This window comes from Felis catus, chromosome F2 (assembly GCF_018350175.1).
Source record: "Felis catus isolate Fca126 chromosome F2, F.catus_Fca126_mat1.0, whole genome shotgun sequence".
Classification (NCBI taxonomy): domain Eukaryota; kingdom Metazoa; phylum Chordata; class Mammalia; order Carnivora; family Felidae; genus Felis; species Felis catus.
Window position 1 is genome coordinate 81,639,464 of NC_058385.1, and position 16,753 is coordinate 81,656,216.

The 16,753-nt window shown below is 66.7% G+C and overlaps 1 protein-coding gene across 8 annotated transcripts in view; it reads left to right on the top strand.

Moving 5' to 3' along the window:
- The first annotated feature begins 6,868 nt into the window (after positions 1-6,868).
- The window catches only part of ADGRB1 (adhesion G protein-coupled receptor B1), a 79,855-nt gene continuing 69,970 nt past the window's right edge, over positions 6,869-16,753 (top strand). For 5 of the 8 annotated variants that reach the window (XM_045049947.1, XM_045049951.1, XM_045049952.1 and 2 more), the window contains exon 1: positions 6,869-7,022. The gene's annotated coding sequence lies outside the window, so the exon portion shown is untranslated. Of the gene's footprint in view, positions 7,023-14,789; positions 14,903-16,753 lie in introns of those variants that run through there. The other 3 variants (XM_045049953.1, XM_045049954.1, XM_045049948.1) reach the window with 2 other exon arrangements.

Consider the following 16,753-nt stretch of genomic DNA (forward strand, 5'->3'; position numbering starts at 1 on the left):
AGTGAGAGCTTCAGGGTCAGTCCAAGCCCCTGGCTGTGTGACCTTGGGCAGCTCGCATCACCTCTCTGAGCTTCCGTTTTTCCGGCTTTGGAATGGCCTCGTGAGGGCAGGAGACAGCGCAGCTGCCGAGGAAATGCCAGGGGACTGTCTTCCCAGGCGTCACCATTTGCAGGGGCTTCAACGGCCCCAGGGCTTCCCCAGCTCCCTCCGGCCCCAGGCGCCCCACAGCAGCCCCACGGGGGCCACCACACCTCTCCCTGACCTGCATTTCCTCTGCCCAGCCCCCCCCCCGCCCCGGGGGTGTTAGGAAAACCCGCCAACTGCACTTGGTTCTGAGAGTTGTGAGAACCAGTGGTTGAAAATAGCCTGGAACTACCTGGCCTCCCTCCACCCCCACCCCAGGGAGGGCAGGGGCAGGCAGGGGTGCCCAAGGAGTGGGCAGGGCCACTCGGGTTACATAAGCCTGCCCGTGGCACCCCACCCCCACCCCTGCGCTTCTCCAGAGAGGGCCTGGGGACACGGGCACTCTCGAGCAGGGGCGTCCCGGCAGGCGGTTGGCCCGGCAGGCTCTCCAGGGGCTGAGGGCTGTGTGCACAAAGTCCTTCAGAGCACTTGGTCCTGAGTGTCCTCCTCCCTCCTGTCTGTGGGGACTCCCTGTGTGGCCGTGGCCGGAGCCTTCCCCTCTCTGAGGCTTTCCTGTAGAACACAGGGAAATAATGCCGCCCGGCCCAGACAAGAGCAGATGTGGCCACAGACGTGAGCTCAGCAAAGTGGACTGGCCGCTCTCCTCGCTTCCCCAACCCTGCTGTGTCCATTGCCCCCTCCCGGCATGTGGGGCCAGGTCTCAGGGCACGTGTCTCACTTCTGAGCACCCACACCACGGTGCCCCGCAGGTCTGACACCGTCCGTGGAAGCGCCTAGCTGACGGGGCCATAGTCTCTCCAGGCCCGGCGTCCCCCCCGAGTGACCCCTCGGTCTGTGAGGTGAGACACTGCCCCAGGATCTCTGTCGGGCAGGCCTGGCCTTCTCCCGGGCCTCACACAGAGATGGTGAGAGGGATCGGACGGAGGGCCGGGCACAGGCCACAGCACGAGGGCTGGAGACCAGCCGTGGGGAGCACTTCCAAGGGGCAGGCGCTCTCCCCTCCTGTGTTCCTGCCCTGCCAGCCCTGGGCTCCAGCACGTAGCTGGGCCCACGGGGCCAGGGGCTGTGCTGAGGGTGTGTCCACGGTGGGTCCCCGAATCGCCTCTAGGGTGCTGGAGTGGGGCGAGGCCGGGGGCCGTCATCCGCGACAGTCACGGCCGCTGACCCAGAGGGGCTGGAACAAGGGGGTCCTGGACTGAGTCAGTGCAGGGGAGGCAGGAGCGGAGCCAGAGCAGGGCCCTGGCCCGGAAGTGGGGCACCAAAGAGCGGGAGAAGGGGGGAACGGGGCTCGGACCTCCACTGGTATCCCGGGCTGTGCCAGGCCTCCTTAAGCAATTTGCTCATTTGAGCCTGACAAGGACCGTGCAGGTGGGTGCTGTTATCATCCCCAATTTACAGACAGGCAGGCACAGAGGGGTAAGTAACTCGCCTGAGGTCACACAGCCAGAAAATGGAGCGGTTGGGACAGAACCCTGCAGTCTGGCGGCAGCAACTACATCGCTCGCGGAGGATGCACCACGTCCATCTTCCCAGGACCCACGGATGATTGCCTGTCAGCCCAGGTCTGGGCCGGCCCGGGATGTAGAGCCTTTCTGTAGTGGGAGGTCTGGCCACTGTCCTCCTCTGGGCCCAGGCAAGAGGAGGGTCCAGGGAGGGTCCCAGAGTAGTATCTGTCCCTTGCCTGGAACACAGGAAGGGGCCTTGCCTGCTGAGAGGGAGGGAGGGCTTCCAGGAGGAGGGGTCTCCTGAGCCTCATGCTTTTTTTTTTTTTTTAATGTTTATTTATTTGAGGGAGAGAGAGGGAGGGAGGGGCAGAGAGAAAGGGGTACAGAGAATAACAAAGCGGGGCTCCATGAAAGCCTGATGCGAGGCTCGAACTCACAAACCGTGAGATCATGACCCGAAGGCAAGTGGGATATTCAACCGACCGAGCCCCTGGGCACCTCCTGAGCCTCATTCTCAAGAACCTGGGCCTTCCCAGGGAGGTGGGAGCCCCTTTCTCCCCAGCTGCTCCTCTACTTGCCCGCCCCCCAAATTTGGCAGCCTGGAAGGACTGAGGGCGCAGCTGGGGGTGAGAAGGGGCGGGGGTGCCCGAGGGCACAGGGCGGGGCCGTTTCTGCAGAGCAGCAGCCCCACAGGCTGCGTCTGTCCCGACTGGGAGGCTAATTGGGCCTTGTTGCTTCCACAATTAATTATCGTGCCTGTGAATCAGCTAATTGCTCACCGAGCTCAGCCCCCACCCCTCACCCTCTGCCTCAGGCTCGCGAAGTTCACGAGTAGCTGCAGAGGGACCACGGGATGCCCTGGGAGGGAAATCCTGTGCCGTCCCCTCCTCCCCTGCCACCAAGTGACCTCACTCCACCTCTGTCCCAGCGGGCAGGGTGGAGAGACCATGGACCAGAGCCAGTGAGCTTGGGTCTAGACCACCCCCCCCCCCAGAAGGACCTCAAACAACCCCCTTCCTGAGCCCTTACTTCTCCCTCTGAGACCAGGATGGTCTCCGGTGAACGCGCTTGGAAATGGACAAGCCCCGAAGATGTGTTTCCTGTGGCTCCACGCTGGTTCCTCCCAGCCCTGCAACAATCCGTTCTCCATCCCTCAGGGATGCCGTACAGGGTAGGCTCAGCCTTGCTGCTCAACAGCCGGATGTGTAAACCTGACGAGGAAACGGGCCCAGAGAGTGACCAGGGTCAGGGCCCAGAGCGTGCCCAAGGTCAGGGGCCAGTGTGTGCCCAGGGTCAGGGCTCAGAATGTGACAGGGTCAGTGATCAATGAGTTCAGAGTCATTTAGGAGTCTCAGCTGAGTCAATGGCTGTGGTCAGGGACTGGTTTATGACCATGAATAGGGCTTTTTAGGTGCCAAGTGTCATATCCCCCTCGGGCTGTATGAGGAGGTTCTGGAAGCCGGCTCCAGCTGGATAAGGTAACGCCAGCCGAGGACCATGTATTCAACTTGCCCTGTGCACCCAGGGTTTCTTCCAGCTGTGGCCGGGCCCCCAGTGTCAGGTGCAAGTGGTGAGGGTCGAAGGCCTAGGAAGAGGTTGCTGGATGTAAATTGGTAACAAATTTCTGGTAACGTGGCCATCAGTTCAGAGCTCTAGAATCTGGGAGTGTCTGGGCTCTGAGAAAAGATCATTATGCACCAACAGAGAAACTGAGGCTGCCGTGGGTTGAATGTGACCCTCTTTATTTCAGGTCATTGAGCTGACAGCTGGGGGGTGGGTCGGGGGGACGATCGACAATGGGCAGAATTACCTACATCTGATCTTCAGGCTCCAAGCTGACTGTTGTCCCTCCTCGGGGAGGAGCATGAGGGGTACAGGTCCTCTCTGCCTCCAGGTGGGCGAACTATCTGGATCCTGGATCGGGAACTGGAACAAGGGGTCAATTTTCTAAAAGGGGCAGGTCAGGGAAGGAGGCGAGGAGTCCCCGTGCGAGGAGGGGGGGTTGGCATGGCCCTGCGAATCCCCCGTCTACGGGGACACCACCTTGCCCTGGGAGCCGGGACCAGGCCTGGAAGCAGAGGAGTGGGGGACGGCTGCCCCTCCCCCCTCAGCAGGGAGAAGGGCTGGTGGGCACAGCGGCCCGCTGAAATCCTGACTCAGAACCGCCAGCACCCTTGGCTCTGCCTCATGGCCTAATAGCAGAGGCCCCCTGGTGGCCGTGGGCTGCTAGTGCACGAGGACGCGGAGGCCAGGCCGCTGCAGGGAGAGCTGGCCATGCGAAGGCTGGGCGGGCGCTGCTGGGGGGCCCCGGAGGTAGCCCCCCACCCAGCACCACCTCCATGTCTTCCCCCAGTTCAAGGGTTTGGGGAGGAAGGCTCTTTCCCTCGGGAGGGAAGGCAAGACACAGACTGCCTGGAGGTTGTACCGGGAAGGGCCCTCCGCTGCCTTGTGGTCTTTGTCTCCGCAGCCCTCCCGACCGGCCCCTTGGAGAGGCCAGGGGAGGTTCAGGCCCCAGGCTGGCCTTGCAGGAGGGACTGGTTTGGACAGAGCTCCACCCCTGGAGGGCGCTCCATCTGGGCGCCCAAGCCATCTTGAATTGCCTTCCCCTCCCCCTCCCCACCAAGGGCTGGCGCTTGTGATGGGGGTGCTGACGGTGACGGTGCTACAGTGGCACTGGCCGGGGGTCGTGGTGATGGTCACGAGGAGCACAGTACGGGGCTGGATGCCAACCTACAGGTCGAGAACAGCGAGGACTGTGAGTTAATGTTTGGTGGTGACGATGACGACACCCCGATTCAGTGTCCCGCTGAGTCTGCTGAGAAAAGCAGACAGCTGCACCAGAGAGTGGGCTTGGACGGCAGAAGCACAAGTGGTAAAGCGCTAAGATGGTAAGGTGTGTAAAGTGTTGAGTATTCAAGCAGAGTCAAAGAGGATCTTGCATTCAGAGTGGACCACAAGTTGCGTAAAAAGAGCAAGGAGCTGGGAGGCAGTAGCATCCCAGTAGAGAAGAATCTGGAAGTAATTTCCCTGAGGTCATTCCTCCAAGACTCTGGATTTCATTCTAGAGAGGCCCCCTGTGGGTAACTGGCTACAGGTCCCCGGAGAAGAGGGGTTATGGACACTTTAAGGTGGAAGATAAAGCAGCTAAAGGGGCCACTTCCCTCAGTTTATGGAAAACAGAATCCAAATATAGACCCAGGACGTCCCCCACTGTCAGCAGGTCAAAGGAGGATGGGCGTGGGGTGAGAATGGGAGGGGTGAGTGAGGGCAGCCACACTGGCTCTACGGTGGCCTGCTTCCAGACCGGCCGCCTCTGGCTCTTCTCCAAGGCCCCTCCCTCAGTGTTTCTTAGGAGTCCCCTGAGCACACACTGGACAGACCCAACCTGGACAGGACCAGTCGGCCCTCCCCCGCTCTGATGCTCTGGACGGGGTCCAGAGTCTGTGCTTCTGACTCCACCTTCTGCCCATAACTCCTTTCTCCTTCCATTCAACCGACCACCCACTCTCATCCGCCTCCCCATGCATCCTCCCTGCCAACCCTCACAGACCCCCCCACCTCTTCGGCCCTGCACGCACACCACGCCGCCGTGCTTCTGATTATGCGCCTATCTCTCAGTCCGCACTCTCCTGCCTCTTTCCTCTATGCACCCGCCCTCCACCCTTCCATTCCACATCCTGCCCGCCTCTCCAGGCTTCAGATCCATCCATCCTCCCACACACCTCCTTCCTCTACACCCCCTTACCTCATCCTTCCTTCCATGTGCCTGTATTGTCTATGCACAAGCCCCTACAACTTCCCTCCACCTGTATGTCCTCTGTCCATCCCCCCATCCACTCATCCATCCAACCATTGAACCATCCATCCATCCATCATCCACCCACCCACACATCCATTCCCTTACCTTACACCCACCCATCCACCCTCTCACCCATCCATCCACCCACCTACCCAGTCATGCATTCATTCACTTACCCTACCCCCACCCATCCATCCATCCATCCATCCATCCATCCATCCACTTACCCGCCCAGCCATCCACCCACCCATCATCCATCCATCCATCTATCCATCCATCCATGCATCCATCCATCCATCCACTTACCCGCCCAGCCATCCACCCACCCATCATCCATCCATCCATCCATCCATCCATCCATCCACCCACCTACCCAGTCATGCATTCATTCACTTACCCTACCCCCACCCATCCATCCATCTATCCATCCATCCATCCATCCATCCACTTACCCGCCCAGCCATCCACCCACCCATCATCCATCCATCCATCCATCCATCCACCCACCTACCCAGTCATGCATTCATTCACTTACCCTACCCCCACCCATCCATCCACCCATCCATCCATCCATCCATCCATCCATCCACTTACCCGCCCAGCCATCCACCCACCCATCATCCATCCATCCATCTATCCATCCATCCATCCATCCATCCATCCATCCATCCACTTACCCGCCCAGCCATCCACCCACCCATCATCCATCCATCCATCCATCCATCCATCCATCCACCCACCAACCAGGCGGTGACTAGCCACTCCTCGGCTCCTGGAAGAGACAGAGAGCAGAGACCCAACTCTTGGCGTTCCTTCTGCCTGGGGCAGGAGCTGGGCTTTCCTCGGTGTGCGCGCGTGTGTGCATTTTATCCGTACCCCCCCCCCTTATCTCTCTCCCCTCCCCCACACCCCGCCCCCCGCTCGCGCTCCCCTCTAATGTGTGATCTGGAAGCTCTATAAAGCCTGATGTAATCCGTAATGCAGTCTCTGGCTCCCGATTCGGGATCCAGTTTCAGAGAGCAAGAGATTGGGGAGCGCCGGCAGCCCGGTGGGGGGAAGCGGCTCGCCTCTCTCCTCCTCCTTCTCCCCGTCCTCGGCCTCCTCCTCCTCCTCCCCTCGCCGCCCCGCCCCCGGCTCGGCTCGGCTCGCCCCCCCCTCAGGAAGGGGAAAAAAAGGCGAGAAGAGCGGGGCAGGCGAGAGGAGCGGAGCGGCGGCGGCCGGAGAGGGAGCGGCGGGCGCAGGCGGCGGCGGCGGCGGGCGCGGCGTTGGCGGCGGCCCCGGCGGAGCGAGCGCCGAGCCGGCGAGCCGGGAGCACAGGCGGCCGCGCCGCGTCCTGGCCGGGCCCGGGCCCGCGCGCCCCGCATCGCCTGCAGCCCGGGCATCCGGACCCCCCGGCGCCCGGGGGGCTCCAGCAGGCGGGGGGGGGGAGGGGAGGGGGCCGGCGTGCGCCGGCGGGGGCACCCCGGGGTGCGTCCGGCTAGGCCTGGAGCGGGCCGGGGGCGGCGGCGGCAGGAGGAGCCCCCCCCCCCTCGGGTCGGGCGCCCGGCTCGGCCGCCGGCGACGCGGGGCGCTCCTGGGGATTTGCAACTCGCCGGATCAAGTCTTCGCCGGCGGTGCCGCTGCTGCTGAGGAAGGTAAGGAAGACTCCGGCCGGGGACCGGGGGCCGGGGACCGGGGGCCGGGGGCCGGGGGCGCGGCGAGGGTGGGAGGGGGTCGGGGGAGGGGCGGGCGCCCGGACTTCCTAACTTCGCCGTTTGGGGCTTCGCAGCTCCGAGGTTTGCGCTCGGAGCTCGGGACTTTGGACGCCCCCCCCCCCAGCCCCCTGCCTCCTCCAGCGGCAGCCAGGGAATCTGGCAGGTCAATGCGTGCCCGCACCCGGCGGGCTGAGGAGGGGGCGACCCTGGACGTAGTAGAGGCTCCTTGGCTTTGCTCACCTCCCCCCAGTCCACACACGCAGCCTGGCCAGCCTGGCAGGCTGGGCTGGGGAAGGCATCCCTCCCCGTCACATGCACAGACCCGGGGCAGGCTGGAGAAGGCGTTCCCGTTGTGTCCCCGACACAGACAGATGCTGGCAGGGGTCTTGGGGACCCAGATGTGACCCCTAAGGCCACACATAGACCCAGGTAGGTTGAGGAGAGACACCCCCGTGTGTCCCTCCTTCCCTTCACCACCCTCAGAGCCCCCTACAGACAGTGTAGGGGCCCGAGGTGTCCTCCCCCCACGCAGAGCCCCCGGGCGGCTGCGAGAAGCCTCCAGGCTCCCCCTCAGCCCTCACCCTTAGACCGGTACTGGCTTTGGAGACCCCCGGAGGCTCTCTCCCCCCACCCCAAAGCGGCGGAGGACTACCCTAGTGCCCCCCACCACCCCACCACCTCCCCCCCCCAACACAAACGACCTGGCTCTTTCCGTTCTCGTCTTCTTTTCCACTCGCTCGGACAGGCCGCGCGGATAAGCCGCTTCGAACTTTGGGTCTGCCCTGCGCCCTCTCCCTGCGAGGCAGCGAGGCGAGGCGCCCGGCACTCCTCGGTCGGTCCCCATCCCCAGCGAACAGAGGCCGCCGGCCCTCCGCCGCGGCTGCTCTCTCTGGGAGCCGCGCGTAGCTGCCTCGAGGAATGAGCATTGCCCCCTCCTGGGGAGGTTGGGGGCGCCGGGCCCAGCCAGACACCCTCTCCTGGGTCCCTGTGGCCCCCTGGGCCGGGCAACGCGCGCCTCGGGCCTGCCTCGGAGGGGGCGGCGAAGATGAGAATCGCCGGGAGCCAGGCGGCCAGGAGGACGAGTCCGAGGCTGCGGCTCTGAGCCCGGGTCCCTCCGCGGAGCCCCAGCGGCTCCTGCTGGGTCACTTCCCAGGCAGCTCAGAGAGAGAGCCCAGCCTGGCAGCCAGGCCCCGGCCCGCTGGGCACCTTACCCTTCCCACTTTTATTTTGGGCTTCCAAGTTTCTTGGAGCGCGAGGACCAAGGCTGGGACCTGACGTGCCCTAACCCACCCCACCCTAGCACCCTTCCCCGCGGCGCACTCCCCATCACGCCCGGTTCCCCCGGGTCCGGGGCAGGGGTTCCTTAGCTGCAACTCGGGGGGAGTTGAAAGGCGTGAAGGCGCGTGGGAGGGCAGGGGGCGCGCACCCCCGCCCCAGAAGAGCCTCTTGGCGGACGTGTTGGGGAGGTGGCCCGGAGGTCTGCTCTCCCACCCCACCCTGGGGACCCAAGGAGACCGTTGGTGCCCTCCCCCACAGACACAAACACACACCCCCTCTGAGCAGCGGCCGCGCGGGCGGTGGAGTGGGGGGGGGGGGGAACCGGAGCCTGGGGTCCCTTGTCGCATCCGGGAGGTGATATATGGTTTTTGGGGTCTGGAGCAGCGGCCATGGCGTCTCCTAGAACCCTGAAGACTTCCATTCCCCGGCGACCCCCGCAGCCGAGGAGGCGGCGAAGGAGGTCGAGGGAGGGAGCCGCTCCCTCCCCGACCGCGGGCGATGGAGAAACTCTGCGCCCGGACGCCGGGTGCCGCCGGGTCCGGCTTTGAGTACCCGAGCAAGGTCACGCCGCCGAAGGAGGGGGCGGGGGCTCTCGGGCGCGCCCCCGCCCGCGCAGAGTCGCAGCTCAGGGAGGGGACGTGGGCCGCCCGCCGAGTCACCCGAGCACCCGCCACCCGCGCCCGGTCCCTGGAGGCGGACGTTGCGCGCATTCGGGGATCCCGGAGCGCCCCGCGCCGAGCCCGCCGCCTTCCTCCCCGGCTCGCTCGCTGCTCCTCCGCGCTGCTTTCAGACTTGTTGCGCGTGCATCTGGGGGGCGGGGGACGGCCCGCGAGCCGCGGAGCCCGGGCGGCCGGGGGGCCGAGCCCGAGGCCGGCGGGAATGCGCCCCGGCGGCGCGCGGCTCCGCGGGCGGGCACGGCGCTGGGGGCTCGAGCGGGGCGTTCTCTGCCTCGCATCCCGGAGAAGGGCGCTTGTCCCCGCCGCGCTCCCGCGCGGGGGCGGACACCGGGCGGTTCGCTGCCCTCGGCCTCACGCCGCACTCCGCCGGCCCCGGGCGAGGAGCGGACGCGGCTAAGTTGCCGAGCCCTCCAGGTCCCTTCCCCTGTCCGCGGGTCCCGGCCCGCCGCGGGCCTCGGCGGCCGCGTCCGTGCAATGGGAGCACGGATTGTGCTCTCGGAGCCCTTCCAGCCGAGGCCCCTGGTGCTCGTCCCGCGATCCGACGCGCTGGGCCCGCAGCGTGCTGGGGCTGCGGCGTCCGGGCCGGCCGGGTCCCGAGGCAGCGGGGCGCCTGCGGACACTCGGCTGCGAGGCCTCGCCGGCAGGCGGCCCCGGCAGGCCCCGGCCGCGCGCGGGCCGACTCGCGCGGCGCCTTCGTCCCCTGGCCGGCCCCGCCTCCCGGAGCGGGTCCGGGGACCCGAGCCGCCCCCTGGGGACAAACTCGCGGCCGGGGCCCGGGCGGCCGGCGCGGGGCTGCGGTGGCGGTGGCAGAGGGCGGCGCGCTGCCCCGGACGGCCGGGAGAGGGCGCCCGCGCCCGCCCGCCGGCCTGCCCGCCCCTTCCGTCTCCTCCGCGCCCGCCCGCGCCCGCCCCATCCTGGGCAGCCCCCGGCCGCCCCGCCCTCCCGCCGGGCGCCCCGCCGCCCGCCCGCCGGGGCCGCTCGCTGGCGTCTCGGGCCGGCCCCGTCACCTGGCTCTTCCCGGCTCGCCCGGCCCCCGTGCCCCGGCGCACGGTGCGCGGCCACGGGCGAGCGTGTTTGTGTCCATGTGCGCCGTGCACGCTGCCCGCATGTGTGTGCAGGCATGCAAACTGTCACATCTGTGTGCGTGGCGCGGTGCGGGTCTGCCGTGAATGTGAGCCCGGATGGCTGTGTTGAAGTGAGCCGCGTTTTACCCTTGGGCGGGCCCCGGGTCGGCTCCGTGCGCAAGAGCTGGGCCGGAGACTAAAGCTCTGTCGTGAAGACCCCGCACCTGGAGGGGTTCGGTAACCCCATTTGTGCCGGCGAACCCACACTCTCCCATTGTCCTCTGGAACCCTCCCACCTCCGGCCTCCCTGGCTGCAGCTGCGCCATAGGGCAGAGCGTGGTTGCTGGGTAAACACGCATGGCCCGGGGGCCCTCGTGCACACATACACCAAATGTGTGGGTGCCCACGTGTGTACCCTTGCACTAGGGGTGCAGTGAGGGCCGTGAGGAGGGCACGGTCCCCCCCCCCCTCCGCAGGATGAGGGCTGACGGGAATCTGGGAGTGAAAAGGCTCTGACAAGCTCTGTGAATCAGCTCTAGACGGTGGAGGGTAAGGAGAAGCCTGCAGGCGTCCAGATGTGGGGCTCCCACGGAGGCTGCTGCAAGGAGGCGACGGGCTAATGGGGACCCACAGAAGGGGTGGGTGGGTGGTGGTGAAGGGGAGGGAACAGCCACGCAAAGGCCCTGTGGCAGGCGACAGGACAGCTGCGAGGAACTGACGGGACTTGGAAAGGAGGGTGAATGGCAGGACGGGGGCCGCAGGGGGAGGCGGGCCAGACCTGAGCCCTGGAGGCCTTGGGCCGTGTCCCGGGAGCTGGGGGAGTACCGAGGGGGATCTTAAATAGGGGTGGTGACTTGGCCCAACCAACGGCGGGGGGCCCCTGCGGGCAGCGGGGTTACAGGAGGCAGAGCACGCCTAGTCACGCCAGGTGCCCACACCTGCACTGCAGACCACAGCCATCGTGACAAAATGCCCACCTCCCTGACCCACCCGAGACCCCCCACGTCATCGTCACGGTGCACGGATCCCATAAAGAAAAGCGCACAGGACGCCCTGGACTCTGGGCCCCACTGTGTTGCTCGGCTGTGGGGAAAAGGTTTCAGTCGCACAGTCGCCGGGGATGGAGCCTGAGTCCCTCCCCGCAGGGGACAGGTCTTGGCAAGGAGCCCCTAAGACCCTCAGAGGGAGCTGAATGCAGACCCCTGGGCTCGGGTCTTCTGACACCAGGTGCTAAGGAGCCTCCCTGCCTCGGTGTTCTCAGCTGGGGGGGGGGGGGGCGGGGGGACGCAGTCCTGCTCGCAGGGTGAGGCAAAGACGAGCTCGGGGACAAAGTGTGCTACGGGGGCACATCTGTCCCGCTCTGCCCCCACCTCCCGTGTCCCCCTTCTCCGTAGGGACCCTTGCCTCGTAATTAAAGAAGCACCAAGGGCTAGGGAGCAAATAGGAGTCTCCGTCTTGCCCCCAAACGCAGGTCCTCTGCCCCGAGTGACCCCGTTAGTGACTCCCTGTTGTCTTTCCAGAATGCTCTGTGCTTCGGCAGGACAACTGCCTATGTCCTGCATGGGCAAGTGGAAGTGTTCAGTGTACATCATGGGCACCCCGCCCCCTACGCCCCCACACCCCCACTCCCGGTTATCACCTTTGGCACCTCCATTATCTTTGTGCTCGTCCTGCCACCTGTCTTCCAGCCCGTCGATCTCTGTGGCCCCAGCAACCACTAGGAGCCAGGAGAGGCTCCAAGGCAGGCACTGGAGTTGAGCCCCAGCCCAGGCAGTTTTGGGGGGCCGGCTGCCGATTTTGGGGTGCTGTCTCAGGGCTGAAGGTCTTTGAGGCGGAGACGCCGAGGGCTGGTGGGCAGGGCCACCCAGGGATGGCCTGGTCTCATCACTGACCTCCACCCAGATGGGGGGGGGGTGTGGAGAGAGCACCAGGCCCCACCCTCTGAAGCCTGTGCCTCCGTCCACCCCCACCCCCACCCCCCTTTAAGGCTTGAGCCTGCAAGGGAGTTGATGGCCCCAACCTCCCTCCCGCGTGGCAAGGTGACTTTGGAGCAGCCGCTTCTCTGAGACTTGGTGACTCAGGGCTGGGAGCCTCGCCGCCCTGTGCCCCAGAGAGCCTAGAACTGCAGAAGGCAGGGCAGCCTCGGGGCTGTCGAGGGCAGGACTTGGTACGAACCTGATCCGGCTGGGGGGTGACATCTGGTGCCCTGGGAAAGGCATGTGACCATGGCTGCAAGACCTGAATGGAAAGGAGAGGGAATCAGCGGGCGGGAGAGCGCGTCTTCTGCCACCCCTGCCCCTGCTCCCAGCTGGACCCGCCCCTGGTCCCCACCTCACACGTGGCGCCTCCAGAAGCCCTTTGTGGACAGCAGCACGTCCACTCGCACACCCACGCCTGCACACGCACACTCACCTGCACGCAGTCCACTCACGCTACACGTACACGCTCCCTCACCCGCACAAAGCTCCCCCCACTTGTCCTCGGACATGCCCTCCCTCCTACACCGTGTGCACATGTAGGTACACTCCCGCCCTGCACCCACACCCGCTCCTCAGCACCTGACCTGTCTATCCGTGGGCCCCACCGTCCTGCTCGGGGCCGGGGGTGGGGGGGGGGCACCGCGTCTGCTTGCTCCCGTCTCCCTCCAGAGCTGGGGGACCGTGGGCAGAGGTGGTGACCTTGAGCCCCGGCCCCACCCTCGCTGGCCTCCCTTCTCCTCAGCTGCCCCCCACAGAGGAGAGAGGTCACCCCATGGGTGTCCGGGGAGGCCCCAGGTGCAGCCTCCAGCTGGGGGAGCCTTTGCTCCTCTGAGCAGTGGGACGGGACGGTCAGCCTTGCCGCCCCAGCTGTGTTGTTGGAGCAGGTACAGGGGACTTTGGGAGCCGGAGGACCTCGATTCCACGAAGCAGGTGCAGGCTAAGTGCCGGTCGCTGCTCACCCCCCCCCCCGCCCCCCCTCGCAAGCGGTCAGGAACTCTGCTGACGCCACCCAGTCGGGCCGCCCGCGATGCCCTGGAGCCTCAGCACAGAGCAGCCCCAGGGCCTAGGTGTGCCCCGGACCCCTTCCTGACCCCCTCTTCCGACCTTCCTGCTGTCCCCTTGTCCTCTCCCATGTGACCTTGGGCAGGTGACCTCAGACGAGCCCCTCCCTCTGGAGACCCGGGGAGCACAGATCCCGGTGTGGGGTGTGGATCGGGGCATCACTCACAGGCCCGCAGCCGGGGGGCCAGGGCAGCCTCGGGGCTCAGCGGCTCCCCCCTGGGCGCCAAGCCGGCGGACCCTGAGAGGAGAGCACAGTCAGCCACCCCCTCCTCGTGAGAGTCCCCCCCCCCCAACCCTGGGACCTATGCCATCGCTTAGGACTGTCTCCGGGAGAGGCTCGCTGTGTGCACGCTGATGCTACTGCACGCTTGCGCCTCTGTGCCTGGGTGCGTGCGCGCTTGGGGTGCAGGACACGCCCACTCTGGGGAGGGCCCGGCAGGCGGCAGGCGCAGGTGAGGCCCTCCAGGGCAGGCCGCTTCGGTGTCCTGGAGGACTGAGTGCTCCCCAGGCCCGGGCCAGGAACGGGGGCGGAGCTCCTGGCGCGGCTTCGAGGCCTGCAAGGGGTTTGGGGTGATGGGATTCTGGGCAAGAGGAGGCGTGACAAGGCCGGTCAGGGAGCTGGCCCCCAGCTCCAGGCCCCAGCTCCTGAGCTACCCTTGGTGCGGGGAGTCCGTCAGCCTCCCTTGTGAAATACTGGTGAAGACCGCCTCGCCCTGTGGGGCTGCGGGGCGGGGGGCTGCGGCCGAGCCACACAGGGTTCCCCCCTCCCAGCCCCCAGCAGCGGCCCTTCGGGTGGCGGGGGGCCTTTCTCTCTTCTCTTGGGCAGACTCCCCGCCATGGCACCTGTGCCCAGGCAGGGGCGCAAGGGAAGGGGGCTTCCCGAGGGGCCGGGCCGGCAGGCGTGGTGATGCGGTGGGCCTCTCGGGGTCCGGCCCCCCCCCGCGGCCCTGTGGTGGCGCCTCCCTGCTCTGCCCCTACCTCTCTGCTGAGTGCGGTGTGACCTGGGGGCTCCTCGGGGCAGGCGTGGGACTCCCCGCAGGTGAGCAGAGGGGTTCAGGGGAGCCCGGTCCGCACAGGCTGGGAGCACGAACACACGGTGACTGTGGGGTGGGGAGCCACGTTCTCACGCCCCACCTGTGTGTGTGCTCACGGACAGAGGCCCCTCGTCCTGGGTTGTCCTGGATCTACGCCCGCCCCCCCCACTCCCAGAGCCCACGTGGCCCCCTGGGGCCCAGGCTGCCACTGCCCGGGAGGGATCCGTAGGGGTCCCTGGGCTCCCTGGGCAGGGAGGGCAGGCTGCGTGGGCAGGGGTGGTCGCGCGTCCCCGGACGGCCTCATCTGCTTGCTCTCCCGGCCCCTGCCCGCCAGCCAGCCCCTGGGCTGTCCTCGGTGCTGAGGGCGCCCACCCCACCCCTCCCCCAGCGCAGCCTTTTCCCAGGACACACAGGCAGGCACTGTTCAGGGGGCCGGGCAGGACAACAGAGTGCCTTTTGTGGCTGGCATCTGGGGATGCCATTGGCGGCCTGGGGTGGGTGGGGAGGGGATGTGGAGGCAGGGCCCGGGGTGGGTCTGCGTGTGTGCACCGGGCCTTGCGGGGGAGGGCGCTGAGCCTGGGGAGGAGGGTCGGACAGACTGGAGTGGGGCTGGAGAATCACAGCGCCTGAGGGAGCGGGGAAACCAAGGCACCCAGGGCTTCTGATGTCGGGGCGGGGGCACCGCTGGCCTGCACGTGCAGGGAGACATCTGGGACGGTGTGGCAGGTGGGTGCAGGATCCTCGGCTGACGGTGACCCTGTGAGCCTCACGGGGGGCTTGGTTCTGCGCCTACCTCACGACGGGGCCGTGACATCCAACAAGGGGTTCCCGTGGAGCTTAGGCCAGTCCCAGCCTGTGGTCGGGACTCAGGAACTGGCGGTGACTCTTAGGGGTCCTCCTTGGCTGACCCCCAGCTTCCCGTGCCCGCCCAGCTCGCTCTCAGTCCCTCACCCGCACGGTCACCCACCTCCCATCCCAGCAGCCTCCACCCTGCGACCCTGCTCAGACACCCACAGGGCTCCTTGGCCCCCATCCCGAGGCCAGCCCCGGGCCTCTGGGAGGCCTTGCGATGACGGGCTGGGGCTGAGGCGGGCCTCAGGGTGAGGGCCGGACACCGGGAGGAACTTTCTGGCAGCAAGGGCAGTTTGGTTAGTTTTCCCCACGCAGGAACCAGGGAGGCTTGGGCGTGAGTCGTCGCTGTCCCTGGGAGCCCGAGGGGGGCAGTGGGCAACAAAAGCCTCAGTGACCCAGGCCGGGATCGGAGGACAAGTGGCCTGTGTCTGGGGAGGGACAGTGCCCTGGGAGAGACTGTGAGCGTTCACGGAAAGGAGTGACCTGTGGCCACACGAGAGCCCATCCCTGGGGATGGCCAGAGACCCCCCCCAGCGCCTCGCTTTCAGCCAGCGGAGGCCCGGGTGCCAGGTGAGGCTGGGGTGGGGGCCTGAGCCAGCCCGGGGACACACAGTGGAGGTGCTGCCAGAGACACCGGCCGTCCACCCCGCCCGGCCCTCCTTCTCAGGGGCCCTTGGGCCCCCCGGGGCTCTGGCCCGGCCACGGGGCGCTGCCTAAACGGTCCCCTCCGGGCAAGCCCTCCCGTCCCAGCTCTGGTGTCCACCCCACGGCCCCTCACGTCCCAGTGAGCACACACTGAGCCCGGCTCTCTTCTTGCCGTGTGTTCTTGTGCAAGCATGCTACACGTGTGCGTGCATGCAGACACGTGCACACATCCAGAGACGCGCATGCACACGGTCACGCGTGTGCTCACGAATACGGGGAAACATCTGTGCCCAGGTGCACGTGTAGCCACGCATATTCACACACGCACACGTGTGTGCACGCATCCGCCCCTCATCTCAGTGAGGGCCCCCACCACCCATCGCTCACTTGCCCAACCTGGAAGCCTGGTCGTCTCTGAGACCCTGGCTTCCCCCCGCCCCCCCGCCGCCCCACACCCGCCCAGATCCCACACAGGCCACATCCTCGGCTCTCCTTGCCTGCACCCGCCCGCAGCGGTCAGAGGGACCCCGGAATGAAGTCAGATCAGGCCCTGCCCCCACTCGTCCCAGGACCCCTCCCAGATGCTGTCCCCTCCTTCCAGGACCCTACCCCGAGTGCCCCCCCCGCCCCCGCCGTATGCCCCCACCCTGTCTCAGCACTAACTGCCCCGGCCTGGGAGGGACTTGACCTGTCCTCCACCGTGGCTATGTGACCTGGGGCCTGACACCAGCGTGCCCCAAGCCTGCCCGGCGCTCTGCCTGCCTGGGCCTGCCTTGGTGCAAGGAGCCTCAGAGGGGAGGGGCCTCTGAGCCATTTTTCCGAGGCCTCGTCGGGGGTCAGGTATGTAGTTAATGAGGATAAAGGAGGCTCATCTGGCCAGAAAGGTCTCGTGAGCCGCTTGGGGTGGGGCGTGGGGAGGCAGGGGGACAGCGCGCACTGGCAGGTGCAGGGGCCATCCACAGTGGCAGCCCGGGCCTCCTGCCCAGCTCTGCCCTGCGACCCAGCCGGGAGAAGCGAGGCCAGGCTGGTGTCCTCATAGCCGGCACAGCCCTCTGGCTGGCAGAGCCTTTCCCGACGCCC